Genomic DNA, 16,897 nt, shown 5'->3' on the forward strand with positions numbered 1-16,897 from the left:
AATTCATAAGGCATTTACCACAAACTGGACCAGAGTTCTGTTCAGCATTGAATTTGGGGCTGAAATCTCCTTTTCAGCCTAGAGGCAGTCTTACCTGTGTTTAATGATTTTATTATGTTTCAGTGCAAACATCCTCAATTTTCAAAGGTTAATCTTCCTGAAAATATTCAAAGCACATTTCATCAGAAAATATTTCTTCCTATTCACAGTTGTATGGAGAGCAAATATGCCACACAGTGCTTTTCAAATAAATGAGGAAGGAGCCTCATTCCAAGAATGTACTGTTCAGATTAGACTGACTGTGTAATGCGATCTAATGAGTGATCAAGCAGCTGGCTTCTCTTTTACTTTCTTTTTGTTAATAGTGCAGAGTGGCATGACAGGGCTGTAGAAAAATATATTAGATGCTGCTTTAGGAGTGAACAGGTATATAAAACAGGAGAAAATATCAAATGTTTAATATAGAAAAGGAAAAGCATCTTGAAAGAAACAAGAAAACATTTATACTTTCATGAGCCAGCACTCCTGTTATGCATCAAAACTTCCAACTATTTTTTGATGAGAATTCTTATGTATTTATAAACTAAGGTGTTTTTCTTTTGTTTTGTTTTGTTTTTGTTTTGTTTTGTTTTACCTTTCTGTTTTCTTCAGGAATGTTTTGGAGATAGGAGAATTATTGCCTCTTTAACAAGAATTTGAATTAATTCTATATTGGAGGGCACTAAAATATTATTGGCTAGCAAACAAAAGTTAAAATGTAGAAGTGAAAAATTAATCTTTGATTTTTATAATGAATACGGCTTGTGTTTGAAACAATCATATTACCCAAGACTACCAAACACAGAGAAGTGCTATTGAGAATGCAGACAAAGACCCCACCAAAAAGGAGAATTATAGACCAATATTCCTGATTAACATGGATGCAAAAATTCACAACAAGATACTAGCCAATAGGATATAACAGTATATTAAGAAAATTATTCACCATGACCAAGTAGGATTTATTCCTGGGACACAGGGCTGGTTCAACACTCATAAAAAAATCAATGTGATTCATCATATCAGCAAGAGAAAAACCAAGAACCATATGATCCTCTCAATAGATGCAGAGAAAGCATTTCACAAAATACAGCATCCATTCCTGATCAAAACTCTTCAGAGTGTAGGGATGGAGGGAACATTCCTCAATATCTTAAAAGCCATCTACGAAAAGCCCACAGCAAATATCATTCTCAATGGGGAAGCACTGGGAGCCTTTCCCCTAAGATCAGGAACAGGACAGGGATGTCCACTCTCACCACAGCTATTCAACATAGTACTGGAAGTCCTAGCCTCAGCAATCAGACAACAAAAAGACATTAAAGGCATTCAAATTGGCAAAGAAGAAGTCATACTCTCCCTCTTCGCCGATGACATGATACTCTACATAGAAAACCCAAAAGACTCCACCTCAAGATTGCTAGAACTCATACAGCAATTTGGCAGTGTGGCAGGATACAAAATCAATGCCCAGAAATCAGTGGCATTTCTATGCACTAACAATGAGACTGAAGAAAGAGAAATTAAGGAATCAATCCCATTTACAATTGCACCCAAAAGCATAAGATACCTAAGAGTAAACCTAACCAAAGAGGTAAAGGATCTATACCCTAAAAGCTATAGAACACTTCTGAAAGAAATTGAGGAAGACACAAAGAGATGGAAAAATATTCCATGCTCATGGATTGGCAGAATTAATATTGTGAAAATGTCAATGTTACCCAGGGCAATTTACACGTTTAATGCAATCCCTATCAAAATACCATGGACTTTCTTCAGAGAGTTAGAACAAATTATTTTAAGATTTGTGTGGAATCAGAAAAGACCCAGAATAGCCAAGAGAATGCTTTGTGATTCTTCTTTTAGTTTCACTTTGATTTGTATCTCTAGAGACATCTGAAAAATTGGTGAGGCATGATGTTAAGTAGTGAATGCTAGAGATAATAGTATTATAATTTCATGCATCAGCTTAAGTACTTGCTTTATTCCCCCTCCTTCTCTTCCTTTCTCCCTACTTTTCCTCTCTCTCTCTCTCTCTCTCTCTCTCTCTCTCTCCATTTCTCCTTTGTTTGCTTTTCAGTTCTTGAGAAACAAGAATAAAATGAATATAGACTCTCAGTATAGAGTTATTTCATGCAAGTAAGTTACATTGACAAAATTGATTAAAAGATTAAATCTGAAATAACAATTTATCAAATTTTAATCATTCTATACAATATAAATATTATTATGTACATATTTTTAAAAATATCTATGATTTTACAACTCTGTAGATAGTTGCAGATAAGTCTTGAGGAAAACTCAAATGAAATAAGATCTTTTTTGAAGCCAATTTTTCTTTTTGTCACTGCTTCATTTTCAGTTCTCATACTGTCACCATTTAAGACCTAACCTCTCTTGTCTCAAAGAGTGTGTTATTGCGATGATTTGTTCTGCACCTTAGGTTGAACTTTAGCTGAAACATATCATATTCCTTTAGATCTCAACTTCCAGGTGAAAAATAAACAACTTGTGCATAGCTTATATGTCATTATTAGGGCAGAAAAAGAGATCACTGAAACATTTGCCAAAGATCATCTGGAACTTTCTCCATCCATTTGGCAAGAGACATCTTTAGTGTCCAGCAGAGATGTCCATGTTGTCTCTTTCTGAAGGTAAGCAGATGAAAAGCCTCTATTACTTGCACCCTTGATTTTTTTTATTTTTCCATTATTTAGTAGACTGACAGTCAAGATTTTCTTCTCGGTGTGCACCTGAATACTTTCCTGCCTTTATTTAAATATATTGCATCAGTTCATTCCTCTGAAGAGAATCCATTAAATAGCACTTCCCTAAAGACTGAAAAAGAAAGTCTTTATTTTTAAAATTCACAAAATTACACAAATTCCCATAGAATAAAAGAATTTGGGTTCATACACACAGAAATGAATAGCATCAAGTGGAAGAGTCCCCAGTATTAAAAAAAAAAAAGGTAAACTACATTTTAGCATACAGATGTCTTTTCTTACACAAAAGCAGACAATTGCAAGTTTGAGAAGCTTATTATATAGTCATTGCTGCCTCTTCAATAACTCATTTTGATATTTTGTAATTTGCCAAAATGTGCCTTTGTGATCCCACAGGCTCTTAACTACTTTGTAATGAGTGTGTATGAACAGATGGAAAATGTTTTCAATTTCAGAGAAAACCACTAATGGATGTCACCAGCTATTAGAAAAGCTCAGGTGGCTCCATTTTCCAAGGAAAGGTATTGTCATAAAACTCTTCATTTTTTAATGAAATGTTTGCTCATTTATACCTAGATGGTAATTTAAGACTTCACAAGTCTAAACAGATTAGAACTATAGCTGGAAATTATTCAGTGCTAAATAGCCTGGAAATCCAATCTCAAGAATCTCACCTAAAAACAGTAATGCTAATCCAGGTCATTTTATTAGACCAACACGAATTACTATAAAAACAATTTCCCCAAAAGAAGTGGATGAAAGAGTATACCTTCAGTCCTCAGTTTGCATCCCAAGCAAATATATCTTCTCAAAGAAAAACATGAAATGAATGATAATAACAGAGGTTGTTTCTAGAGTATAGTCTATTTCATGTTCAAATAATATTAATTAGTTCAAAATGCAGAACCATTAACTATCCCCTTAAAATTCACACCAACTTCTTCTTTTATAAGGCTCTTAGTCTAATATCCTGATAAAGAAATTGGCAGACTTTTGGTCTAATTAGTTTATTTTGGTCCATTGTTACCCTCTTTTTTACTTAGTAAAACTTTGGTCAAAAATCAATGCCATCTGTGCAATGATTGATCCAGCGTGTGTTTATTTATTTAGAATTCCACCAACAGGAAATTATTTATATGTAGGTTAGAAAAGAATGGAGCTAGCAATTACTTTCTAGCAAAGCAAAAACCTACAATTTTAAGGAGATCTTCATGGTTCCATTTTTTCCTTACTTGGATATGAAATATTCAATAAATATTTTAAATAAGTTCCTTCCTCTTATCATAGAAAAAAAGGTGGTCAGACACATTTAGAGTGCTGACATTATACTGCTTTTAGTGCCATGAACATAATGTAAATGTAATTACATCAACACCAAAATTATTGATAATAAAATATATTTTTCAATAAAAGTGCTTCCATACAGGAAAAAAATGCTTTAAAAACCTCTGGTCTAAGGGAAATGTCAAGTGTACATTGGAGTATCTTTATTTTATTTCACCATGGAGACAAATCACCTGGTAGTGGCACTTTGAGGTCACAATGCAGAATAGTAGCAAGGTGGAAATGTGACAGAAATGTGCATGAGAAAATTTGCTACCTTTAAAATTATAATTACTCTCAGGATATCATCTGTTTTGCTTTCAATGAACTATATGTATAGATTCATATATTTAGTGGAACTTTCTAAATCAGACAAATGACATGTATCTCGTCAATTCCCTCTTTGTTATAAATGATAGGAAGTTCCCATTTGTGATTGCATTTCTTTAGTCAGGGATTATTGATACAACTTTCTTATCCTCATTCTCCAATTTTTATAACTTGGCTTTGGTTTCCATTATTCCACTCAAATAGATCTTGGTCATCTGTTTTATTTATTTATTTATTTATTTATTTATTTATTTATTCATTTGTTTATTTATTATTTATTTATTTTAAAATTTCGAACAAAATCACCTTTCAATCATTTGCTTATATAGGTGTGCTTTTCAAATAAGAAAAAATTGTTTCAAATAAGATGGCCTCACTATTCTCATAGTATTTTAAACCCACCTTAAAATAAAATGTAGGATCTCCTTTTAATATGGCTCAATAATCAAGGTATATAACCAAGTCATGAGTTAAATCATCATTCTTAAATATAGCCTTCTACATTAGAGTCAGCCATGGAATTCTTGGCCTATATGAAGTGATATATTAATTTCTGACTTTGAATATTAACATTATTAAGAAGAGTAATTTTTATGTTTCTGTTCTTTTTACTCATATGCATGCATGCATGCACACACACATGCACACATATATATGTTTGTCATACATGATATGAATGGAAGATTATATATTGCAGAAGAAAAGATCAGTGAACTTGAAAAGATATAGGCACTATCCAAAATTAGATAGAGAAAGCGTGTCCCCGGGTTCTTCAAAGGAGGGGAAGGGTAGAAAATATTTGAAGTAATAATGACTGGAATTTTTCCAATTTTATGAAAATAATAAATTCATATTTAAGAATTTCAACAAATCTCAAAGATATATGTAGAAAACCCCCAAGTATTAGCATAATCATATTGTTCTGAAGCATTATATGAAGAAGAGAAAACTTTATAGAAATTATTAACAGATTTCTCACCAAAACAGCATAAGTGAGAAGACAATAGAGAAGTATTCTTCAACCTTGTTTTCATTATCACCCTCACCCAGAAGACTTGTAAAATACTTTTTTTCCTAATCACTCCTGCCTGATAAAAATCTCAATATCACAGATATACTGTATGTGTATTTAATATATACAGATATAAATACAGGTAAATGTTCAATACTAATCTATGCTGTATGTATTGTAGCTCTTTTGAAGAACACAAGCCATTATAATATAGTTTTTGCCCTCTCCTCCACAATCAATGTTCACTTTCTTGAGAGTGACATTGCTCCATTGAGGATGCATGCAGAAAGTAACACCTTGAAATTAATGGGAGAAACTGTCAACACTGAATTCTATACCCAGCAAAAATACCTTCCAAAGAACATAATAGTAATAAGTATTTTTTTTTAGATACAAAAGCACTAGAATATTTAATCACCAGTAAAACTATACTGTAAGAAATGTTAAAGGAAGGGCAGAGGAAAAGTAATGACAAATCAAAGTCTGAATCTATACAAAAGAATGAAGCACAGAAAAAATGACAGTTGCATCTGAAAACATGAAGACTTTTTCCTTATTACTTTAATATCTCTTTAAAAGATAATTGACTAAAGAAAAATAACAATGTTTTGTAGGGTTTCTAATAGTGGAAGTAAATAGAAAATAGGCATGAAAATACTCAAAACAATGGCCATTTATAAGTAGTACGAAAAAAATAAACCAATGTAATGGTTTAGTAATTGACCACAAAGAGTAGAACCTGGCACTTATGTTGGAATGATAAACTTTTCTCCGAGGAGCTGAGGGAGTCAACCACAGGAGAATTATAAGGTCACAATAATCAAGGCAGGATAAATAGCTAGTACAAAGATGCTAGAAAGGAGACTACAAAGATAGTTAGATCATAGTATAATAACTGGTGGTATAGTGATAAAAGATGGGGTTCAAGATGTCAGCAGAATCTTATAAGTCCTTGAAGCTTAGAAATGGCATTTTGAATTTTATTCCAACTGTAGCAGTCAGCCAAAAGAGGATTCTAACCAGATAAGTTATAAGGTCTGATTTATCTTATTAAGAGGTGACTAAAAACTGCCATGCATTAGATCCTGAAAACATAAGAAATAGAAATATGTCAGAGTTTCTCTTGCATATTGTCTAAGTCTTCTTAAGACTTCTGGTCTAGGAAGAGGGAAAAACATAATTAAATACCACATTTCATGGGATGAATTGGTGGCTCAGTTGGTTAAGCATCTGACTTGATTTCAGCGCAGGTCATGATTTCAGGGTCCTGAGATCAGGGCCTGCACTGGGCTCTGTGCTCAGCAGGGAGTGTGCTTGGGATTCTCTCTCTTTCTCCCTTTGCCTCTCCTCCCATGCTCTCTCTTTCTCTAAATAAACAAATTTAAAAAGATCTTTAAATACTATATTTTATGATGTCTTAAGACATTACTCTTAGGAGAACAGTGTTAACAAGGTCTGAACTCTCCTTTGGCAGAACACGAAGATTTTCTAAAAGAGGTAATAATTGAGCTAAAGTTAGAATAATGATTAGGTGTGAACTTCATAGGAAAAAAATACAGATAGAGGGAAGTGTTCAAAACAGAACAACATTCAGTAAGTCTCTAGGTTGAAAAGACTTTGTCTTAGAAAAAAAGGAAAAAAAATAAATGTCGAAAAAAGTAGGGATTAGACTTTCTGGGGATTTTATTTTAACACATGTCATGATTGAGTTTGACATACACAGGGATATTATAATAATGTGCTTTAAATCTAAGTCTATGCATTTGACCATCTAAACGCATATTTTCTTATTTCCTCATTAATTATCATACATGTTAATCACTTGATGATGTGACCATCAATATTTCATTACTACGGCTCCCATACTAGTATATTGCTTTCATATTAAAGCACCCCATAGGACTTTAGACCAAAGTCTTATGATATGATCAAAGCTAACCTTTCTTATTTTCTCTAAACAGCATGATAGCTTAATTTAGCTTATAATATAACACAAAGACACAATATTATTAATTATCTATTAGATATAGAACAGATAACCTAATATACTTAGCTGTATTTTTGCCCTGGTCTCAGTAATTATTTAATTAAAATTGGCACAGTGTCATAGCACATCTATTCTTGTTTTCTATTAATCTGTATTCCCCTACTCTTATAACCTTCCCTTCAAAAGCAGCATCTGCAGTTTATTTTTATAGACTTCTAACAATTCTTCACAAAATTTTCAAATTGTTTGAATCTCATTTGAAAAGATGTTATTAATTCTGTATCATTAGCGCATAGCAATGCACAATTTCAAAATATTAATCTGTAATTTCTCCCTGTGTTTTCTTGCATGATGAGATCCTTTGCCCACTCAGAGAAGGGTAATATGGCTAAGAGTACTGAGTGGTCAAGTACTGCCTTTGTGTTTAAAAATTTTAGCCATTGGAGGGAAATAGAATTCATATCTTAGGAAATAAATATGGAGAGAATATCTACAGTATAAAAACCAGGTCATCCTTAGACTAAATCAGAATGGAAGGCAAAACTTATCAAAATTGAAACAGGGAGAGTTTATATGTGGTAGGGCCACTTTTGTAAAAGAGTTTGAGCCTCAAGTAGGATGAGCTGCAAGTGGAGTGGAACAGTAGAAAACCAATGAGGCAATGAGAATTATCTAATCTAAGGAAAGAAAAAAAGATAAGCGCTTCTGTTTCTTAGTAGACCACAGAAGAGTAGCAAGGCCCCATTCATGGAATATATGTGTGATGTATCTAGAAATGAGCTTACTTGGTTCTCACTTGCACCAGTATAACATGGGTGTAGCTGAATGATTATATGAACTATAGAGTGACATTGACCAAGATGTCATGTGACATCCATGGAAATACTGTCATGTTCTGGTATGGTGTGGAGGCAGTAAAGTGAATGACAGCAAGGAATGAAGATGAAAGTAAAGAGGCTATTCAAATTTTAACATGAAATAAAGTGGAGACACTGGAATGGACAAATGAAAGACACTCTGATGGGATGATGACTTTTTCAGTGGTTGTCAACTGAGACTGAAGTCATATAGGACCAGATATTAACTATGAAATCCTTGCCATTATGCAAAATACTAGAAGCTGCACACAATCCCAGGGAATAGGGGAGAGAAATTAAATTGACTTGGATCGTTTTTTCCTTTCCACTCTCTCAGTGGTGGACCTGAAAATTATATAGAATTATAAGGAAAAATACATTTCTAGATTATTTGCATTTATGGAGCAAGACTTGCACCTGCTATGAGTATATGCTCTGTTTCCTCTGAGGCACATTTCACGTTACTTTTGAACAATGAAGTAAAGGCATGTCTAAGTTCGCTTTTCCTCATATACCTAAAAAAGTCAACAAAACTCAGACATTTTTCGTAACACATTTTTTTTTCCAGATGATACATGTTAGTTATCAGATGTGTTACTTAAATTTCAAAAAGAAACCCACAAGTATCTCCTTCTTTGTGGAAAAAAATAAACTCTTCTAAAATTATAATTATAGTTGAGATCTTTTCCACTTATTATATTCAGCTCATGGAGCATAACTATATTGAGGGATCCTAACTTACATCCTCATGCCATCAGGTTACAGGCACATGCTCTTTACATATGAATTTAGCACCTATCTCTTAAGTTAGCAGTTCTAACCAGATATTCTGTTGAAATTTATAGAATAATTGTGAAAGTAGTACTTAATCGGAAACTTAATATAACTAAATCTTACATGGCATGTTCTTTTTTAGTTCTCTTCTAGGTTTTTATAAGTTTATATTATACATACATTTGCTTAGGTTATTACACTTGATCTGTGTCTGAAATCTCAGTATAAAAATGTCTCTTTTTCATTATATCCTATTTTCCAATTTACTTATTGAAGTACCTCTACTACAATGATTCTTTGATTTCATCAAGATTTCTAATCCATGTATTATACCACTTTATCATTATTAATCAGACCTCTTGGTGTTCATTTTTCCTTGTCTAGCCTATAATTCACACTCTGTCATTATCATTATTTCTTTGTAAAGCCGACCAAATCTCTTTTATTTTATATTAATAGAACTCACCTGAAGACACGAATGATTTAAATACCAATATCCATTTATTTTCTCCAGGTTTGTACTTCAGCAAATAGCTGCTCAGCTGACCCTGAATAATTCATATTATCCATTTTAAACAGGTCCTCAAAACTGCCCAGCTCTAATAATGATTTCTTTGGGGCTCATATTATGCTCTAAGATATACCTTCTTCCATCTCCTAACCTTCTTCATCCTTAGTCTGAGCTAAATATTCATGTTTTAATTCACTGAAAAATGAGAAGCCATCAAGAGCCATTTCCTTCCACATTCCACCACCAAATCTACAAATTTAGCCCACACTTCTTTCTTTTCTCCTACTACAACATAAAGTGTTACTTTTCATTTCAAAAGCATTCCATGCTTGCATTTCTCTGGATCCAATCTCTTTTTCAAAAGGTTGACTCCTTTAGTCTTAGCTTTTATTGCCTCCCTAGAGAATTTCTTCTTCTCCAGTTGATAATCCATCTCCACAAACATAAAACATTCTGATAGCTTCTGTTTGTTCTTGGGACTGCAGCTTCATTTCGGTGATAGCAGCAATTATCTGACCTCATTTATTTATTTATTCTTAATTTATTTTTTATTTTTAAAATTTTAATTCCAGTATAGTTAACATACAGTGTTATATTAGTTTCAGGCATACAGTATAGTGATGCAACAATTCTATACATAGTGTTCATCATGATAAATGTACTCTTTGTTGTTGTTTTATTTTTTAAGATTTATTTGTTTATTTATTTATTTTTAGGGAGCACAAGCAAGGGGGGGGGGCAGAGGGAGAGAGAGAGAGACAAACAGATTCCCCACTGAGGACGGAGCCCAACTCAGAGCTCCACCTCACAACCCTGAGATCATGACCTGAGCTGAAATCAAGAGTCCAATACTTAACCAACTGAGCCATCCCATGTTGTTATTTTTGATAAGTGTACTCTTAATCACCTGTCTGGCCTCATTTATTAACAGACTTTGTAGATGATATGTTTTCACAAAGATTTTCCATGGCCTCATCTCCTGAGTTACCTTTTCTCATTGAAGAAGGTAGTTATCAAATGTGTTAGTAGTAGGGGTAGTTCTGCCCCTCAGTGTTCCTCTGCATCTTGTCTTGCTAAGGTTGTCAATGACATTTCTACTGCAGGACTCTATGAATACCTTTCTCCTTCTTGAAGTACTCTCCTTTCTTGGTTTCCACAAAATCCTTCTCTTTTGGATTTTCTTCTACTACTTATCCCATTTTCTTTTCCAGCTCATCCTCCTAATCTGAATCTTTAGTTGTTGAAATCCTCGGGATTTGGTTTTGGGTCTTTTAAAGATTTTTTTTTTCTCATTACTTTCAGTAATCTCACTAATTCCAAAGAATTCCAGTGTCACTCCATGATGATGACTCAAAAGTTTTATCTTCTTTGCACAGGCAGCTCCTTGATTCTGTTTCTAATTTCATATCTCACAAATAGCTATCTCTTAGACAGCATCTCTAGCTCTTGATATCTTTTTGAAACCTTCCTCTACTTTTTTCTTTCTCATTTCAGTATATACTACTACCACCCACTCGAAGCCAGGAATTCAGAGGGAATCCCTTTTTATTAATGGTAATAATTATATTCATATAGCTAAAATATAATTTATATATAACTATATTTATAATAATCTGTTTATATTAGCAATTGCTTCCTTGCCCCCATCCTTTCAACAGTAAGTCCTATTGATTAGATCTCTGAAATATATTTATTATGAAGATGACAACTTTGAATTATACACTGATAATATTTTTGGAAATGCGCCAATTTTTAGATTCCTTTACTATGTTACTATGTGATTTATCCTGGACTATTGTTAACTATTATCTAAATTGCTATAGTTACCTCTTGTCAATTTGCTTCAATTCTTCTCTACGTGGGAGTAAAAGTGTTTTGTTTTTGTTTTTTTTTAGAGAGAGAGAGAAAGAGGAGAAGAAAGAAAGAAAGGAAAGAAAGAAGAAAGAAAGAAAGAAAGAAGAAAGAAAGAAAGAAAGAAAGAAAGAAAGAAAGAAAGAAAGAAAAGAAAGAAAGAAAGAAAGAAGAAAGAAAAAAGAAAGAAAGAAAGAAAGAAAGAAAGAAAGAAAGAAAGAAAGAAAGAAAGAAAGAATGAGAAGAGGAAAAGGAAGAGGGAGAAGAAGAGAAAGAATCTTAAGCAGGCTCCATGCCCAGCACAGAGTCTGATGCAGGGCTTGATCTCACAACCCTGAGATCATGACTTGAACCAAAATCAAGAATCAGACACTTAACTGACTGAGCCACCCAAGTGCTGCTGATAGTGATCTTTTAAAAGTGTAAGTTGGATCATATTGTTTCACTGCTTATAAGTTTGAATAGTTCTCCAAAGTTTTTAGAATAAAATTGAACATTCTTGTCTGTACAGTTGAGTATAATCCACCTCTGCTGAATCACTAAACTTCACAGTTACATCTATCTCCTTTCCTAATACCATTGGTCATTTTTCAGTTGCTAGAAGATGTAAAATTATTTTCATTTTGGTGAAAATGTATATGTTGGACCCTGTTCCCACTATAAATGTGGCCACAATTTCCTCTTCATCTGATTGTCTCAATTTCATTTTTGTCTCCTCTTACATCATTTGTGTTCCAAGAGAGTCTCCCTGACTACTTTAGCTAAAGTAGACTTTTCAGGGCACCTGGGTGGCTCAGTCAATCATGTGTCTGCCTTCTGCTCTGGTCATGGTCCTGGGGAACTGGGATTGAGCCCAGTATCAGGCTTCCTGCTCAACAAGGAGCCTGCTTCTTCCTTTCCCTCTCCCTTTCCCTCTTCCTCTGCTCGTGTGCTCTCTCTCTCTCTCTCTCTCTCTCCTCTCTCTCTCAAATAAATAAACTAGATCTTAAAAAAAATAAAGTAGACTTTTCCACCGTGATCTCTAACTTTCTGGTTTATTTATTTCTTGGTTCTTATTTGCCCTAAAAATATTTTCTTTGTCTTTTATTTGTTTTTTTTGTCTTTCTACCCAACTAGAATATACATTCCATGAGATCAGGTAATCTAGGCTTCGTCTTATCTTTTTTTCTCCAATACCTATTGGTATCCTATCTATTATACTATACATGTTCAGTAAATATATTTGTTGGCTGAATGGCTTCTCATCAAAGGTAATTTAGATAAATAGCTATCATTATCTCTGATGAATATGCAGTTTGGCCAGACATTTTAAAATGCTTATCTTATCTCTTGTAATAACCAACCTACACAGGTGGGAGGATGTCTAGATTCCTAAGGATCTTTCAATTTTCCTATTTGTAGTAAGTTTTGCTAATTTACCCTTGCTTTCCAAATAAAGCTACTGAAATAATGGCCTAATCACAAACTTTAGGATGATATTTACTGGTTATATATACTTTCATTTGGAGGCAGGATAGTATTATTAAGAAAATACCCTATATAGACTCTTGATTTTTCATTAATATCTGGTTCCAGGTTTTATCATGGTCAGTGTCTGGTTCTGTATTATAACACAAATTATCACCAAACTGAGTGACTTAAACTAACATCCATTTGTTATTATTTTTATATTTTGTGGATCCTTAGGCAAGGACACAGAGAAAGACTTGCCCATGCTCCACAATGTACAGGGTATCAGTAGGGATAACTCAAACAACTGGGGGCTGAAACACCTGGGATATCTCTTTTTATGTAGTCTCAGGGCTTCTTTTGGTTTCTCCATGTGGTCTTCTCTCATGGTGTCCTCAATATGATGGCCTCAGGAGAGTTCTTACTTGGCTGCTCAGAATTCTCAGAGCCAGTGTTCTGAGGGAAGAAGGTACAAGTCTCTTGGCCAGGCTGTGCTGACAAACAGCATACATCGAAAGTGATGCCATGCCTGCTTCTAAATCCTGATCAGAGAAGGATGAATCTATCTCATTAATTATGTTATTGAAAAGTCACATGGACATTTCTGCAAACATGTAATTGACAAGTTATTTCTTCACAAATTGAAGCATATAAAGTATTTTCCTCATATTCTTTACTGAATTGCCCATTCATTTCAGTTTTGGTGTTTCAAAATGTTGGCAATCACTTGTATGCATCCATACATTTTTGTATCGTCTAATCTTAAATAATAATTTGTCTGATATAATACAACTCCTTTAAGTCTTTTAAATTTTTTTAATGTAATACATATAGTAAACCTCTAATCTCTTCATATAATTTAGAAAAATATTTAATAGGGTTTAATGAAATTGTACATTAGGTTAAAAAATGTGCCCATAGTGAAGTCAGAAGGCCAGCTCTTGGATTTTTACTGACATTTATACTGACAACATTGAACTGAGTCCTAATCCTGATTCTATGGGTACACAGCTGTTAAATTTTAGACAAATGTTAGATTAGGAGATCTTTAGGGAAGTTAAGAGGGCAGAGGAGAAGGGGATCCTAAGACTGTCTGGTCCCTTGAATTCACCCAAATGGTTGTCAAATCATTCTGAACACCTGTGAAATCAGTCGAAGATCTGAGAAAAGAGATGCTGCGATTCTACAAGTAGAAAAGCAATCATCTTTTGGAATGTAGGGGGTGCAGGAGACATAAATTTGGTGCAATATATCAGAGGATATGACAGCAGGGAGGGAGCTGGCTTGAGGAGGCTAGTGCAAAGTATTATAAGCAGTGGAGGGCAGAATCAGAACTTCTAGAAGTCTTCTATAGTGGGGACATCCCTGGCTTAAAGGTACTCAGGTGACAAAGTGGGGTAGAATTCCAGGTGGGACAGTGTGGTCTCAGGATCCCCAGGGTCACCAGAAGAATGGGGATACCTGAGTGCGGCAGAGTTCCCAAGCATAGGAGTGGGGGAGGCCAGCAAAGCCTAGGTGCTGGCTTTCTGCTCTGTATTGCCATAAATTGTGAACCACTGGCTGGTTGTGCAACTGTTTTCCTAGCAGGAGTCTAGCAACAGGCAGAAGTTTAGCAAGAACCCCCTCCCTCCTCTAGAAGGAACAAGGAGTCCATGAAATTTGGAGTTTTGAAACTCAGTCACGTGCCTGAGATAAAATGCTCATTCACAGGCCAGGTGAACACAGAGTTTGGATGGAAACCAGGGAGATAAGAGTGATTGGCTGCTTTTCTCTGAGGACTCACTGAAGAGTGGAGGGGGCATGAAATTTCAGCTCTGGGGCTGGATAGTAGGTGCCACCATTTTTATACTGCCCATGGGTGCTTAATGCCTTTAGGAAGCAGAACAGCACTACATAGTGAATCCAGAGCCACTTCAGTGAGCCCGTCCTCCTGGCAAAAAAAGTATATTTGCAAGAGGGCAAGTGAACCTAAGAATCAGTTCAACAGGCCCCTCCTCCAGAAGACCAGCATGAACTGGCTTGCACCAAGTTTACAGATCATAGAAGGCTGGAAAAGCTTCAGCTCTTGAGGAAAACAGTATGTAGAATTTGATGTCTTTTTAATTCTTAAAGAATTAAAAATAATAACTTATTTTTTGTTATTTTCTTATTTTTAAATTCTTTTTTACTCTTTTAAAGATATTTTACAAATACATTATTTATGTACATATTATTTTGTTTCCTTTCATTGTATTTTATTTCATTTTACTTTTGTATATATATATTTATATTTTATATATATACTTTTGTATATATATATATATATTTTTTTTTTAAAGATTTTATTTATTCATGACAGAGAGGGGCAGAGACACAGTCAGAGGGAGAAGCAGGCTCCATGCAGAGATCCTGATGTGGGACTTGATCCTGGGTCTCCAGGATCAGGCCCTGGGCTGAAGGCGGTGCTAAACTGTGGAGCCACCCGGACTGCCCCTTTCTTCCTTATTTTGAGATCTAATTTCTCTTAACAAGCAAACCAAAAACACACCCAATATCTAGTTCTTTGTTGTGTTTTTATTTTTTTCCTGACTTTTTTTTTCTGTTGTCATTGTTATGTTTTTTTTCTTTCTTTCTTCTGTCCCCCCCCACACACACACACAAAATGATGAGATAGAGAAATCCAACCGAAAGAAAGAACTGGAGGTGGTGGTACTCACTACCAGGGATTTAATCAACATGGATATAAATAAAGTATCTGAACTAAATTTAAAAACAATAATTAAAAAGATACTAGCTGGTCTTGAAAAAAACATAGAAAACACTAACGAATAGATATAGAATTAAAATCTAGTCAGGCCAAACTTAAAAATGCTATTACCAAAATGCACTCCCGAATGGAGGCTATAAAAATGAAGATGAACAAGGCAGAAGAGTCAGTAATATAGAAGATAAAATGATGGAAAACAGGAAGCTGAAAAGAAGAGAGAAAGAGAACTATTGAATCATGAAGGGAGACTGAGAGAATTCAGCAATTCCATAAAGTGAAATAATTTCCAAATAATATTAGTCCCAGAAAATGAGGAGTTGAAGAGAGGGGCAGAAAGTTTATTTGAATAAATTATAGTTGAGAATTTCCCTCATCTGAGGAAGGAAGCAGGCATTCAAGTTCAGGAGGCACAGAGAATGCCCCTCAAAATTAATAAAAATGTGTCAACATCTCAACATATGATAGTGAAGCTTGCAAATTTCAAAGATACAGAAAAAATCCTAAAAGCAACTCAGACAAGAGGTCCTTAATCTACAAGAGTAGAAATTCACCAAATACAAAAGTAGACTCAAAATGGTTGAAAGACTTAAATGTGAGACAGGAATCCATCAAAATCCTAGGGGAGAAAATAGGCAGCAGTTTTTGACCTCAGCCACAGCAACTTCTTGCTAGACTTTTCTCTAAAGGCAAGGAAAATAAAAACAAAAAAGAATGAACTATCTTAGTAAAGTCTAAGATACTTTACTAAGATAAAAAGCTTTTGCACACAAAGGAAATAGTTGACAAAACTAACAGATAAACTACAGAATGGGAGGAGATATTTGTAAATGTCTTATCAGATAAAGAGCTAGTGTCCAAAATATAAAAGAACTTATCAAACTCAAAACCCCAAACCCAAAACATCCAGTCAAGAAATGGGCAGAAGACATGAACAGGCATTTCTCAAAAAAAAAAAAAAAGAAAAAGAAAAAAAAAGACATATAAATGACTAACAGACACATGAAAAAATGCTCAACATCAGTCAGCACTAAGGAAATACAAATCAAAAGCACAATGAGATACCACCTCACACATGTCTAAATTTGACACCTCAGGAAACAACAGATGTTAGCAATGATGTGGAGAAAGAGGAACCCTCTTACCCTGTTGTTAGGAATGGAAACTGTCTTAGCCACTGTGGAAAACAGTATGGACATTCCTCAAAAAGTTAAAAATAGAAATGCCCTATGATCCAGCAATTGCACTAGTAGATATTTATCCAAAGGATACAAACATAGAGATCAAAGGGGCAC

The sequence above is a fragment of the Canis lupus genome, chromosome 13 (assembly GCF_003254725.2).
Source record: "Canis lupus dingo isolate Sandy chromosome 13, ASM325472v2, whole genome shotgun sequence".
NCBI classification, from domain to species: Eukaryota; Metazoa; Chordata; class Mammalia; order Carnivora; family Canidae; genus Canis; species Canis lupus.